A 16,680-nucleotide genomic window follows, 5' to 3' on the forward strand; every position below is an offset into this window, starting at 1 on the left:
CGAGGTCGTTGGCCTTTATCTGGCCAATCACCAGCTTGATCGAGGCAGGGGGTTGGCCAAAGGAAGAAGGGGAACAAGAAAAGGAAAAAAGAAAAGAAGAAAAGGAAAGAGGAAAAATAGAAGAAAAGAAAACGGACTTTATTCTAGAGTTGTTCTTGGGAATAAAAAAACAACATTATTTTATTTCTTAATTTTATTTCAAATCTATTTCTGAGAATAAAAAGTTACCAAATGGATTTTTCTTCTTTTTTATCCGTAACTTTTTTTATTCCGATAAATAAAAAAATAGAATCATACACTACTTGGCCAGTTAACAAACAAACCTTTAGAGACATTACAACATGTTGCTTCTACACGAAACTTTATATGTAACTCTACAATAACGAACGTCTTTGATATTATAAAAACACTATTTTTTCATACTATGAGAAGCGCAGCTCTCTTAGAGAATATCAATAACAAAACAAGTAGTTTTTCACAAGGGCAAGCACAAGAGTCGTGAAAATAGAGAAAATAAGTTCTTTATTACCGCCAAAGTCCTCAACCATGCTTGGTTCCTGTAAATGGCCTTGCAATCTTCGAACAAATCGTCGGATCAACTTCTCTGCTTAGCAGACCCACAAGTTGCATAAAGAAGTTTTCCAGAAATAGAGGCTTCTACTTAAGCAGGCTGTCTGACTCTTTTTGACTGCTTCCATAAAAGAGGAACAGCTATTCTGATTTTCTCCGGGTTGCTTGCCGCGGATTCTAGACCTTGAAAGTGATTGTTAGACTCTAATTTGAATCCAAATCAAATTGGAAGAACATCTAGGTCTTCTTATCCATTAATGTAAAAGCAGGGAACGTGTCTTTGAACCTCTCTGCTCGGCAGACCTACTGGAGTTGCTAATGCATACAGTCCCTCCATTTATTTTCATGCTTCATGCTGAACTGTTTACCTTCTACACTATAGTCCATCCAAGTGTATTGAAGTCTTTTAATTCTAAATGTTTGTTCAGCTTCTACTGGCCCATCCGAGCTTTAATGGCTCTCTTGTTTTAAGCCTGTTCACCTTCACATATCTTTTTCACCTTCTGGAGAAGCAGAGCACTATCAGCCTTTAGAGGTTCCTGTTAGGACTCCATCTGCATATTGGCCCGTGCATCTACAAGTTGTTTCTACACAACCAACGCGTTTTGATTACTTTATGTCGTTCGGAGAAAAACATAGCGGATTATCTCAATAATAGTTGGGCTCTTCTTAAATTATATCGAGCATTTCTTTATCAAGAGTCACTGTTGATCAGTACCATCATCTTGGAAGCGAAGAAAAAGCTGTGTTGGAGGTCACTTCGGAAAAGAAAAAAAAAATGGCATCGAAAATTAATCAATATAAATTATTTGATTTAAAGTACTTAGAAAAATACATTTTACGAATTCTCCCGTTATTATCAAAAGCTAGGGCAAAGAAGTCAACATATGTTAATATTCTTTCATAAGCTGCAGTATCCCATTAAGACTTTGATTATCGAACAATGTAGAGAGCAAGAATTGCAAACGATGAGCATGATGCCTCTTAGCATGATTATACGAAATCTTAGCAAATCATATAAAATATTAAGGTGATCATCTGCCTTATCCCATGAGTTATTTTATGCAATCTTTCAGTTATACTTACCATATCTATAGGCTTATATCTGGGAAATATAGTTGTGAATAGTGTATAAATATACATATTTAGAACATGAAAAATTGAATCGGTTCACATTAGGATATTTTATTTTGTGTCCTTTCTCATGGTATTAGAGCAAACATCGACCCGGTGTAGTTTTTTTTCTTTTTTTTCATGGCCAATCAAAACACTTCCACTATTTATTCCAAGATCAATGTGCGAGTGACCATCCAAATGCCCCTCTAGTCTCTCCTCCTTTAAATGGAGACAATTATAAAAAATGGCATCATACTATGCTTGTGGCCCTTAAGGCAAAAAATAAATTGTGCTTTGTTGATGGGTCCTTGCGGCATCCTAGTTCAACCTCTTCAGATTATTTCTTATGGATATTTTGCAATAGCATGGTGAGGTCTTGGTTGATTCGTCCTACTGCACGAACAATCAGTCCTAGTTGGCATGACTTGGCAAATGATGTTTGGAATAATCTTCGGAAATGCTTCTCTCCTTGTAATGCTCCTCGAATTTTTGAGATCCATAGGCTTTTATCTACAAATCAACAAGGCATAACTTTGATATTTGCCTATTACACCGTGATTAAATCTTAGCAAGATGAACTATTGTTGTACCGAGCCTTGCCGACTTGCAATTGTGGAGCAATGTTGACCCTGCTATAGTTTCTTAAAATAGATTCATTATTAGATTTTCTCTAAGGTCTCAATGAATTATGTCCCAATTCAGAGTCAGATCCTTCTTATGGATCCTCTCCCTACTGTCTACTACAAGAGGAACAACAGCGCACTATTCAGGATTGTCGTACTGTTATTCTCGATCCTGCTGCCATGGCGGCGCTTTGTCTCAATGATACTCGCGCTTTTCTGCCTATGGGTTCTTCCAAACCCATTTTACATTGTACTCACTTGGAAATGATGGACATCTTGAAAGTAAGTGTTTTAAGAAGTACGGATATCTAGAATGGTGGAATGACAGTAACAAGCGCCCCACCAATGACTTTGACCGTCAACGACGTTTACGCCTAACTGGTTCTTTGATTGTTGCCACCGACCCTTGTTGCTACACAAACAGAACAATTCATTCATTTACTTCTGGTTGGTGATACTACACCATCTTCTCACCCTTTGGTGAATTTAATAGGTACTTCCATTTGTTTAAATTCCACTTCATCCTGGATCCTAGACTCTGGTGCGACGGATCGTATATCTTGGGGTGCAGCCTTGTTTTCTGAATTTGATGATAATATAACTTCTAACCTGTGTCCTTTCCTGATGGAACTATGGTTCCTGTTCAACGAATTGGACAGATTTCTCTACTATCAAGTCCAACTCTTGATCATGTTTTATTCATTCTCAAATTTCGATTTAATCTTCTTTCAATTATTAAACTTACTACTGCTACTTCTCTCAACATTGCATTTACCTCTGATACTTGCCTTTTTACTGCTGTTGCTTCTCTCGACAAAGACTTTAGCAATGGGTAAGCTGTACAATGGTTTATTCTACCCTTCAATACCCTAACCCACCTCTTTGACATCCACCACCACACCAAGCGCACACTTTGACCTCTCACACTAGTGGTTAGGACGTCCGAGTTTATCTTGCCTTCGTCATTTGCAAACTTTAGGTAATAACATTTCATTTTCTAATACTTTTCCTTGCACTGTATGCGCCCACTTGCGAAGCAATCTCATTTGCCATTTTCTTCTAGTAGAATTTCTACTATTTCATACTTTGATTTAATTCATTTAGATGTTAAGGGCCCATATCGGACCACCTCTTTGCCTAGGGTATATCTTTTTCTGACTGTGATTGATGATTATTCCGTAGCATGTGGCTTTATTTAATATCTTCTAAAGCTAATGTAAGTCATCTTATCATTAATTTCTTTACCATGGTAAAAATCCAACATGGCAAACAAATTCATTGCATCTTTTCTGACAATGGAAAAAAAAATTCCAATTAGCTTACCAATTCCTTTCTAGACTTCATGGGTGTTTATCGATCGAGTTGCGTGTCCATGCCTTGACAAATAAAGTGGTGGAGCACATGCACCGGCACCTTCTAAATATTGCTTGTGCCTTTATGCTTCCAATCCAACCTTCCCATTGAGTTTTGGGGTGAATGCATTCTCACTTCTGCTTACATCAGAAATAGACTTTCCACTGCTGTCTTGAAAGGGAAAACTCCATATGAGGTTTTACATGGTTAGCCAACGAATTTCACTCACCTTCAAGTCTTCGGTTGCTTGTGTTTTGGGCGCAACACCTCCATTCAAAATAAACTTGATGCATGTGCTACTCCAAGTTTTCTTTTTTCTTTTTAAATTATATCCCAATGGTCAAAAAGGGTGTCTCATTGTTGATCTTCTCACCAAAAAGATATATGTGAGTCAATGTTCGTGAAATTCTAATGCGATGACTGGTCGAACAAGTAATATAATGATGAGAAAGGATATTGTCTCACATAAATTGATGATTAAAAATCAATTAAATATTAAAAATGGACTAATTCTAAAATTTATCTAACAAATTAAAATATAATTGAGAATAAATTAAAATTGACAAACATAGAAACAAAATTTCAAAATTAAATGTAGTAAATCAATCAAATAAATATGTTAGAGTATCCAATTTCACCCTAGCCATTAGATATGAATTTCAAATTATTATGCATACAAGAACGATATCAAATATGGGATAACAAAATTTTCAAATCTATTTACTATCCTATCTCAAGGTATATCAAATCTACTTAGTTTATTAATTCACCATATTTTTATATGAATTTAAATAAACATAAGTGCATTAAAATATGTAAATATTCTCAATTTACAATGAATTTTTTGGACTACCTTATCACCGAAAGCTACACAAATAACATGCTATATCTTTATCCACATTTAATTCATGGTTATATATATTATAAGAAGCAATTGCAATTATCATTTCTTAGTCTCAAACATACATATCGGATCATATAAATGGTGGCTAGTCACTTAAAAGCATTAAGCGTAATAACATATAACTCACATGAATGAAATCACTTGCAAAACATAAAAATCATGAAATTCATATCATCATATCATCATGGTATGGTTAGGCTACATAATAGCTCTAACAAAAGTAAATTAGAATATCATAAAGGGAAAATCTCAAATAAGAACCTCAAGTGGAGCCATTTTCTCAAAAAAGGACCTAAAGTGGATATTGTCTCAAATAAGGACTCGGAGTGGCTAACTTACTCTCAATTAAGGACTTGAACTTCTAATTTTATTCATAGCCAGAGGTACTTTTGTCCAAGAACATTGTTGTTTATTTTTTTGTCTCTCTCTTTCTTCTTTTTTTCTTTCTTCATCTTTCTCACCCTCTACATCACCTCCATTATTAGCCCCTTCATTGCTCTATGTCATCTCGTTGTATGACCAAGATTGGGTTTTCTTTAACATGAGCCATTACAACATAGTCTAACTTGTTCAAAATTTTAAATTTCGCTCCACAAAATGGTTTGTAGACAATTCCACGAAGCCGAAATGAGCTTTCAAAAATAAGTACTTTTTATTCCAACATTCATCGCAAATTCTGATCTCAAAGCCATGCTTTTGCTGAGACTCAACTTCTTATCCAACTCCCAAGCTATGCAACTAATCCCTTTGGCAACGTATTTCTCTTACCTCGAGAGTGCATCAAACTCCACTTATTTTGGGCCTTCTGCTATCCCAGCAACTACAACTTTTTGTGCTGTTTTCGATCTTGCTTGCCAATAACAGAGTAGCAATATCCAAGCATTGCCATCATCTTGTTTGACTAACTTATGCTTTATTCAATTAACACTTGGTGATCAACAATTTCACGCCAAAGAACAATTTTGTTATAGCTGGTGACTATTTCACCCTCGGCAAGAGTTTGCCTCATCAATTTCAAATTTGGGTTTGCCTCTCTTGCGTAAATTCAATCTTTCAAAGATCCCCTTCCCTTTGCAATGCCAATGACTCCTTTCAATAATCCCTAGTTTGGAGACACCCACTCACACTCTTACCATTCTCATCAACACAGCTCTTCTCCTTAATCAATACCCCATCTTGAGATTGATCATTAGTCGTATCTAACATCATTAACTGTAGAAACGATTGTACTTTGTTGCCCATTGCGGCCATTGACAAGTCCTATCTAAGCTCTTGACCTCATTGACCACTGCCCCTGACAAAAAATCCAGCATTGTTGTCGTTAGATGGAGGTCAATTCGAGTTTTAGGCTAAGCACAAGCGAGCCGAGATTTGATGCATCTTGAGGAACTGAGGATTTTAGCATTTGAGAAGGTGGCCAGTAGCAAATAACTCCAATCTGACTTCTTGTCACTAGGACCAACTATGTGATGACATGAAGCTCACGAGATCACTGGTAGGGGCCCTGATTATGGTGTTGAAGGAGGCAATGTAAAGCAAAGGAGGAGGTGTGAGGAAGATGAAGAAAGAAAAAAAATTAAAGAAAAAATGTTCTTGGACAAAACTACCCCAAGTTGTAAATAAGATAGAAAATTTGGGTCCTTATTTGCAACATAATTAGCCACTTTGGATCCTTATTTGATATAGTGTCCACTTTGGATTCATTTTTGAGAAAATGAACCCACTTCAGGCCTTTATTTGAGATTTTCCCTATCATAGAAGAGGAAACGGAAATATAAATCAAACCCAATATCTTGAATCAAAGAACAAGAATTCTATTATCACTTTTGTCTTCTCTTTAATGAAAAACTCTTAGAATAATAAAAAATGATCTAAAAGTGAAAACCTAGCTATCTCTCAAAGCTCTTAATATTCTCCTATTTATTGGATACATCCACAACTCCTATCCTCAAGCAATGACTTATTTGTTGCATAAAATTAGAGAGTTAATTAGAGAATCTATGATGTGATATTCATTTTCCAACGCTTTTGATTTGAATTCTTGATTTTTGTCATTCTTTTCCTTATATACTCCATATCTCATTATGATACATAAACAAGGGAAATTCGAATAAATAGAAGGAAATTGAAATATTTTCTCATAGATATTGCATTATTTATGATCTAAAATAGGTAAAATAACTCTATTTATATAGAGTTATTAGTTGAGATATTGTGTTTCATGAAACAAATTTTCCTTACTCGATGTAGGGTCGCATGTATTACCATTACCTTTCACACAATGTGATGAGATAATCCAACCTTCACTTATAAACCCTTCACAACCACACCCAATTTCCACACCACCACAAACACCCTTACCTCCATTGCCTGAACAATCCACTATACCTCAAAGGATACGTTAACCTCCTTGTTACCTCCAAGACTATTGTTGTTTGTTTATTCAAATGCTAAGTTCCGCCAAAGATAATGGTTTGGGTATCTCTTACTCCATGTCTAATTTTCTCCAATATACTCATTTGAAACAACCCAATTTAACATTTCTTACTTCTTTGTCTATTACCATTGAGCCATCCACTTTCATTGAGGCAATTTAGCATCGAAATGGAGAGACACCATGCGGTTTGAGATCAAATCTCTTTTTCAAAATCATAAATGGTCCCTCGTACCACTTCCACTTGGTAAGAAGGCCATAGGCTCCAAATGGGTCCATACGATTAAACGAAACTCTGATGGTAGTATTGAATGAAATAAGACCCGCCTAGTCACTAAAGGCTATACCCAAGTTGAAGGGAAAGATTATTATGATACTTTTGCACCCGTCATCAAATTGATTATAGTTCTTATAGTTTGTGTACTCTTGACCATTGCCACAACAAAGCAATGGCCTTTTGAACAAATAGGCATTAACAACGCCTCCTTACATGGCGACTTGGATGAGGAAGTCTATATGAAAGCTCCCCCTTGATTTCGGCATAAGGGGGAGAATCTGTATGCCGACTTCACAAATCTCTAAATGGTTTGAAACATGCATCTTGTCAATGGTATTCCAAGTTTTCTACTACTTTATTGGGCTTTGATTTCACATATTCTCAGGCTGATCATTCTCTCTTTGTCTTGCACAATGGTAGTGACTATGTTTTTGTGGTAATATATGTGAATGATCTAGTCATTATTGGTAGTGATATTTCTTTGATCAATTTAGTGAAATGTTACACAATCAGTTTCATATTATGGACCTTGGGCCTCTAAGATATTTTCTAGGTATTGAGGTGGCTTGATCCCACTTTGATCTTTATTTATGCTAGTGAAAATATATCTCGGATATTCTAGAAGATTGTGATTTTAGTAGAGCCCGGCCAGCTGATACTCTTATAGAATAGAATATAAAATTAAGCATTGATATAGGCACTTTATTGGAGGATTCATCTCTCTATCGACGCTTAATTGGCCGGTTCATTTATTTGACTATTACTAGGCCAGACATTGCTCATAGCGTTAACATTCTAAATCAATTTATACATGCACCATGCCAACCACATTTGGATGCAGCATATAGTCTCTTACTGTATCTAAAGGCTGCTATAGGCCAAGGGCTCTTCTACCAAGCTGAAAATGAACTTCAACTCATGGCTTATTATGACTTTGACTAGGCTAGTTGCACCATGACCGACCAAAAAAACAATTGGGTATTGCATTTTATTGGGTGATAGCCCCATTTCATGGGAAACCAAGAAACAAAGCACGGTTTCACACTCTTTTGCTGAAGCATAATATCATGCTATTGCAATAACTATGTGTGAAATTACCTAGTTATCATATCTCTTACGAGACATTAACATGCCTCTTCGAGTCCTGGATTCTAGGGGTGAGCATGGTTTCAAGGTAGAGTCGAGAATTGGAGAGTCGAACCGATGGGTTCGATTCGGTTCGATTCTCCAGTTCCTAGTTCTACAAAGCAACAAGTAAGTTCTCGGTTCCACTTTTTTAGGCAAATCCCCAATTTGGCTTCATTCTTCCCCTTTGTCCTTCTCGTTCATCTTTGTTGACAATGGGACGGAACCCATTTATGATATCATCTCCACAATTCTTTTCACTTCTCCACAACACTGTGGTTCTTGTTCATCTTATTGTTCTTGTTCCTCTCGCAACACTGCATCTCGAATTCTTGATTCTCATCTCTGTCTTTATGAGCCCTTCGAATCTTTTGCTGTCACCAACTCGACCATCATCCAGCAGTTGTGCAACATTATCACTTAGCTCTCTCTCTCTCTCTCATTGTTTTGAATTGGTGCTCTCTCTCTCTCTCTCTCTCTCTCTCCCTCTCCCTCTCCCTCTCTCTCTCTCTCTCTCTCTCTCTCTCTCTCTCTCTCTCACTAGTAGTAATTGTTGAAGCGCATTGTTTTGAATTGGTGTTCTCTCTCTCTCTCTCTTTCTCTCTCACTAGTAGTAATTATTGAAGCGCATTGTTTTGAGTTGGTGTGGGTTGGTGACAACAACCAACTCAAAAATTGTTTTGAGCTAAGCAATTGCTTTCATGGCATATTAAAAGCTAGATTGTTAACAAGTTAGGATCAATGACTATATGGTTCAATTCTCTTTTGTGTTTTGTAGTTGGTATATCGAGCTCAGTTTGTTTGCTTTCTTACATCTTTAGAATTAATCACTAGAACAATTTGAGAGCAATTTCTTCTTTTTATAACTCATATTACTTGCAGATAGACCAATGAAATTATCAAAACAAGGAAGCCATAATGCTATAGTTTGTTGAATCCATAGAAACAATTAATGCTTCCCTACTGCAATAAAACCCCTTATGTTGTTCTCCTCCCATAATAAATGCATCTCTTGGCATGGTTCAAGATTTGATTTAGTACATTTCTCAAAAACTTGTTTCTATAGGATTGAGCTTTTTGTAGTGGATAATTGAAGTTTGTGAGAGAAAGCTTGTATTCATCTGGCTTTTCTATGTGAATAATTGGAGAAATATTAGTAATAGCATGGGATTATTAGATCCTTGATCATTATTTTGTACGTTTTACATGTGGTATCTTTATTCAGTCTTTTCCTGTACAACTCATATAATTGCCTAAATAGCAGTTGTTCTGGTTGTATGTATGAGCATCATTGCTTCCTTATGTGTTTTTTATTTTTCTAAATTTCAGTCAATTAAAGATAACTTTGTTAGAAACTTAGAAGGTAATAAAAGGAAGTGAAAGTAAGCCTGCAACTGTGTGATTATATGAGCGGGCTGGGCCAAATTAAATCTTGAGATAAATTTTCAAGTTTCCTTGTGTTCTTAATTACATTTAAACATGCAAATCTTCCTCCATGACTACAAGACCTATATTACAGTTCAAATTGATCACTTGCCATATTTGGTGGTTCAACATTATTCTTGTATACATTTTCCAATATGGTTTATCTTTGTAAATGTTTGATCTTTATTTTGAAAATTTTAACTATATTCTATTATTATTGTGTATATGTGAAGTCAATGTATCAAGATAATATGTCAATGGAGGTGGAGGGATGTGGGGAGATTACTCCGATCACAGAATCGGAATCGTTTGGTGATGAAAATGAAGAAGAGCTATCCCCTATCATGAGTGCCATAAACAAAATACTTGGTTCTTGTCTTCCTCCTCATGATAAGAAATATGCTTCTAATTGCTAGAATCATTTTGTGAGAATCCAAGATGAGGATGGAAAAAAGTATAAGGTGAAGTGCATATATTGTGGGTTTGTGTTTAAGTACCTGATAACTCTATAAAAATAGAGTTATTGTACCTATTTTAGGCAACAAATAATGCAATATCTATGATAAAGTATTATGATTTCCTTCTGATTATTGGAATTTTCCTTATTTATGCAGAATAATGAGATATGGAGAAGATAAGGAAAATAATGGCAAAAATCAGGAATTCAAATAAAAAAGTAGTGGGAGATAGATATCAAATTAAAGATCCTCTTATTTACTCATTAATTTTATGCGCAATTGATTGGAGATAAAAATCTTGGATATATCCTATAAATAGTTTAACATTGAGAGTCTTAGGGGAGCAGCTAGGTTTTTATTAGATTCTTTTTTTCATTGTTTTGAGAGTTTTTCAAGTATTTTCAAGAGAAGAAAAAGTGGTGACAGAATTCTCGTTCTTTGATTCAAGATGCTGGGTTTGATTTATATTTTTATTTCTTCTTCTACCATGTTCTAATTTTCTTTTATTAGGGCTACAATGTAGCCTAACCATGATGATGTGAATTTCATGATTTTTATGTTTTGCAATTGATTTCATTCATGTGAGTTATATATTATTGTGCATAATGCTTTTGAGTGACTAGCCACCACTTAAATGATTTGATGTGCATGTTTGAGACTAAGAAGTGATAATATGCAATTATTCATTATTATATATAACCATGAATTAAACGTGAATATAAATATACTGCGTTATTTGTGCAGCTTTTTTCGTGATAAGGTGATCCAAAAGACTCATTGTAAGCCGTGAATATTCATAGTTTTTCGTGATAAGGTGGAATATGAATATTCATAGTTTTTTATGCAATTATGTTTATTTTAACTTACGTAAAGATATAATGGATTAATAAACTGAGTGAGTTTGCTATACCTAAAGATATGATAGTAAATAGACTAGGAATCCCGCTATCACATGTTTGATATTGTTCTTGTACCCACAACAATATGAAATTCATATCTAATGGTTATGGTAAAATTAGATGCTCTAACATATTTATCTTATTGATTTATTGCATTTAGTCTCAAATTTTGTTTTTAATTTATTCTCAATTATATTTTGATTGGTTAGATCAATTTTAGAATTAATTTGTTTATCAATCATCGATGTCCGTGGGATGATATTTTTCTTATCATTATATTACTTATTCAACACGTTCACTTGCATTTAGAATTTTACAAACAATACCATGGTACTAATGGTACATTGGCAATGAGGAAGCATTTAACAACGTGCAAAAATTTTCCTCGCAATATAGATAAAAGACAGATATTTTTTGCACCACATAATGTAGACATAGCTGATAGTAGGGGTGAGCGGTTCCCGGTTCCTTACATGTTCCGCTTGGAACGGAACCTACCCTCGGGTACAGGTTCCTCATTTTTGGAACCCGGAACCTACCCGTCGAACCGAGAACTGGAACCTACCCCGTCACAGTTCCGGGTCGGGCCTGGTTCCAACAGTTTTTTTTTTTTTTTTTTCATTTTTAGTTAAAAAAAATGAAAATGAATGCAGCAATAATAAACAAACTTGTCATTCATCGAAGATAATATAACACAAACAGCAAACATCATTTTAGAAGTAATAAACAAGCTGTTTTTACATTCATGAGTGTAATAAGAGCCAATAGAATATTCTATTGAAAATTCATGAACTTGGTGTTCAGAATCCAGATGACTGAGCAGGTTCGCCTCCTACAGGACAAGAATCGGTAGTAATTGGCTTGCTAGCCTTGGCCTCCAATTTAGGCTGGGCTTGAGCTGGCATAAAATGCTGCTGGACAACTATTTCAGGAGAAGGCTCTAGAACAACAACAAAGCCCTGCTTCCTAGAATCAGGATAGTCCACTCTTGGAAAAGCAGCGCTATGGTTTTCATGTCTTGCCTGCAAATCTTCATGAAGCTTTTCCATATGAGCAGAAACTTTAGGTTGAGTGCCATTTCCTGGATCAATGAAATCACGAATAATGGAATGAGGAAGAGAAGAGTGCAGTGGGCAAACAGAAGATCTGGTTCCTGCGTGACCTGCCATATATTTTCGAGTACAACTGAGATTGAACGGATTGATCACCTAATCCAAGCTAACGACAAAATTTGCATTGGTGGTCCTTCAAGCAGTCTTTGGCTTGGGCTTAATGCGCTTCACGGCGTGAGTACAGAAAGATTCCAGCAAGGGCCACTCCCGTACCTAATAACATCACCACAATGAGAAAGATAACGAAACCATAACCATGACAGCAAAATAATCTAAATAGCAATGATAATAGTAGTACTATGAAACCAAGCTAAACCAGTTAATTCACCAATAAACAGATACCATATCTCATTTTCCCTATGAACAGACACCAGTTAATTCACCAATAAACAAATACGAGATCCCATGCCCCCTGTAGTAGGTTATATGTTAATGCAGGAACTTACTATCATCCCTGCATGCGCACAAAGATAGAAGTCATTGTTCCGAGGATGATAGACTTTGTTGTCTATGACGGTTCCTGCAAATTGAAGTATGTAAACATGTGGAACAATACTCAGAACCAACGTTCAATTTCAGCAGATCCACTAGTGGAGACAAGGTCAAGCTGTTAAGCAAAGGCCTACCAGGAGGAACATTATTTTCCGGAGATCTAGACTGGAAGAATTTTGTATGGTGATTTTTCTGAGCAACAATCACCACAAATTTGGGGGACCACTTCTCATCAAGGAACTTGGAGGCCTGAAGAAAAAATTCCAAGCATAAAACACTTTAATCTCATAAATTGGTGGAGCAACACTGAGAACCGGATTTCCACTTCGATCCAGTCCAGACTACACTAACCTCAATGATCTGATCTAATTCTATGTTCAAGACTTGCATGAACTGAGACTCGCTGACTCCATTCCTGAAATAACAAGGGCCTTTAGGGATTGACTTTGCAAAAGGACAACCAAAAGAAGCCACTTGACAGTATCAATTTGGTAACAGAAGGCATTTTTTCGGCTTTACTCACCATATCCAGCGAAAAGTCATATTTCATTATGCAATATAGGCAAGTGCAGAAAATCGAGTAGTAAAAGAAGAATAGCTTAACTCCTGCCATCCTGCTGCAAACACTCATGAACAACTCAAAACTTTTAATCCAAAATATTACCCATCAATCGATGAGAATAAAATCGAAAATTTCTCATGAGAAATGGGGAAGGAAGCGTTTCCAAAATATACTAGAGCACACTCATTATGTCCCTTTTATGTTCGGGTGAGCAAACTTGAGTAAGTGAAAGCAAAAGTACAATCACTCATGCATATCCTTATGTGCCTTTTACCTTATGTGCCTTTTACATAGGCCTAAGACACCACCGCTCGTCCCTCTGGAGAGTGCATTCAATTGTTCCTAGTCCTCTTAAAAGAGGATTGGTAATATAGATAATGCATTAAATCAGGCACACTTAAGACATCACATCATTAAAGATACAGACCTGAATATGATAATCTGGTCAGGTTTCCTTTTGCGGAACTCACATAAAAGTCCAAGAGAAGCTCTCTGAAATCAGAAACCAAAAGAAGGCTTGACATATGGGATAAAGCAACAAATTATTGGAAGATGCACATGTGGTCATAAGATGCAATCTTGCACATGATTCAAAATTAAGTAGAAGCACTCTCCCATATAAATATAGTAGACAACACAAGCTCACCTTATGATACGTTGATCCTCTTGTCGACATCTTTTAAACAGAGTCTATCATTTCTACTTTAGGGGAATGGGTACGAACAGTTGCTCTGTAGCGAGAAATTAGTGGCCATTGGCGAGAGCTTACCACCTGCGTTTGAGATGTAATTTACAGAGAATCTTATAAGCCACTATGCCCCTGCTACAAGCTACATGTCAAGTAATTACATGAGCTGAATTAGCACATCACCGCAGCAATGGACGGAATATCAGAATTTAGCAATACAAACAAACAGATGCAGTGGACTATACCATAGATTTGGCAGTTCTTTCTCTTAGGAATCAAACAAAGAAGGAAGAGCGGCACCCCAGGTAGTTTAGCCTGTATCTCCTCAAACATTTTATCCACTCTAACAGCAGGATGGGCTCTTCTGAATTGGGGGCTTTCCTCAAACACGTCAAAAGGTTGTTCGGTGAGCTGCATCATTGATGGTCACGGACTATTCATTAGCTTATCGGAAGATGTTGCATTATAATTGACACCGGACAAGATATAAGAAACACAATTAACAGGGTAATCAGGGGATAAAAAAGGTGTCTATCAGTCATCAAGGAAAATGTTGCAGCATACAGGATATAAGACTCACAAGTCCTTTCATTTCAGCTAATCTAGTCAGGTCTCTTATAAGCCCACGCATGTTACACCGAGTAGAGAAGTTCACCACAGCCCATTTCTATATCTTAGCTGGCGCAACAAATTTCTGCAGAAGAGTGAAAAGATAGCATAAACAGACTTATTGAACACAATAATTGGTGGCAGATAATTCAAATAACCTTATTCTGAAAGCTCCACCATCCATTGGGGGGGAAGAAATCCTCTCCATTGCCCACGTTTAGCTGGGAAGGAAGCCACATAAGTTTGTGTTATTGCAGATGATTGTCTAATAGTCCATTGCAAACAAACAGAATTTCTTTTTTTCTTTTTTTTTTATCCAACAAACAAAATGCAAAAGGGAAACTAGCAGTGGCACCTTAGGAGCCGGTAGAACGCGGCCTTCAACTTGAGTAAAGCTATTGCTAATTGTTATACCGCATGAACGCAGCATAGGTTCAGAATCATAGTTGCTACGCTTCAAAGCCTAAAGAAACCATCAAATTATATAGATAAGCAAAACTCAGCATAAACAGGTAACGTATCTCTGAGCACACTTCTCTTTTGGCTCCAATTTGATCCTTCACTTGAAACTGATAAGTCTAGTTCTGTTTCCCTATGGAATGGGTAGGCGTCATTAGATAATACAATTGAGATGAGGCATGAACATTTGATTGTACTTAGAAACAAGTCTAATGGACTTACCACATATATTCATTCCGCTTTAGCTGATAAACTCTATTTACCGGCCATAATCTCTACATTAACAACATCCATATCTAAAAAAAATAGAAGAAGAGAGATTAGATAAAATATTCACTTATAGATATACAAAAAGAATTACAATATATAAAGATATAATCAATGTCACTTACACAACTCAAATTTTTCTGCATTCTCGATGCACTCCTCAACATCAATCGGTTCATGAACGGCCCTCAACCAATCTTGAGTGCAAATCAAAGCTTCAACTACTTTGGGAGTTAATGAACTTCGAAAGCCATCAAGCACACGACCCGATGTACTAAAAGTTGACTCGGAAGCAACGGTAGATACGGGAATGAACAAAATATCTCGAGCCATCAAAGAAAGGATCTTATATTTTCAGCCATTAGTCTTCCACCACATCAAAAGGTCAAGATTAAGATCATTTTCATTTTTTTCTTGAAGAAACTCATCAAGCTCGGACTTGTTGTCATCACACCCTTGTTCATTTGAGTATAAAAACATTTTTTTCCAAACTTGGACGTCATACTTCTTTATTCTTTCACTACCACCCGAATTGACATTGGAAGCACTACCACTTGCATCCGAACTATGGCCACCAACATTTTGATCACTTGAAATAAGAGAAGATTGCTTATCAAATTCATACAAACGCTCTAATGCATCCTTCACCTTGTAATGCATCTCTTTAATTTTCAATTCATCATCATAAATTTGTCCATACAAGAAAGTCACATAATTCAACTTGGCCCTAGGATCTAACACAACCGCAATCAACACCATCATATTCACTTTATCCAAGCTTCCATAATATTTATCAAATTTTTCTTTCATTTTCACACCCATATCTTGAAGCCTAGGATCCAAAACATTAACCGCATCTTTCAAATATCTATACAAAAGAGTTATTCATTCAAAATAATCATTTGAAGTAATATACGAACTCCCCGACATCCGATTGGTGGCATCATAGAATACTTTTAGAAAATCTGAAAGAATAATAGCATTTTCCCAATCATCATCAATAGGAGTTTCATGGTTCAGCTCACTTGCAAAAGATATATTGTCTTCTTCCATTCTTTGGAAAGCTTTTCTGAACTTTATAGTTGTGTCTAACATGAGATAAGTGGAATTCCATCTAGTGGCAACATTAAGAAATACCGAACCCTTATAAGTGATCTTTTCACTCTTAATACAAGTCTGAAATGCATTGGCTCTTGTGGGAGAACTCTTTACATATCTAACCACATTCCGAATACGTGCAATGGAGTCACGTACTGTAGTCAAGCCATCTCTCACAATTAAATTCAATATATGAGCTGTGCATCTCA

The 16,680-nt window shown here is 36.1% G+C and overlaps 1 long non-coding RNA gene and 1 pseudogene across 1 annotated transcript; both read right to left on the minus strand.

The window, feature by feature from the left end:
* Nucleotides 1-11,834: 11,834 nt before the first annotated feature.
* LOC104448093 lies at nucleotides 11,835-14,248 on the minus strand (annotated as a pseudogene).
* Nucleotides 14,249-14,324: 76 nt separating this feature from the next.
* Nucleotides 14,325-14,671, minus strand: LOC120292839. The gene is made up of 2 exons (XR_005550447.1): nucleotides 14,619-14,671; nucleotides 14,325-14,449 (listed from the first exon to the last, which is right to left on the minus strand). It is a non-coding gene; the product is annotated as an uncharacterized LOC120292839 (long non-coding RNA).
* Nucleotides 14,672-16,680: the final 2,009 nt, after the last annotated feature.

Source organism: Eucalyptus grandis, chromosome 4, assembly GCF_016545825.1.
Source record: "Eucalyptus grandis isolate ANBG69807.140 chromosome 4, ASM1654582v1, whole genome shotgun sequence".
In the NCBI taxonomy this organism is placed as follows: Eukaryota; Viridiplantae; Streptophyta; class Magnoliopsida; order Myrtales; family Myrtaceae; genus Eucalyptus; species Eucalyptus grandis.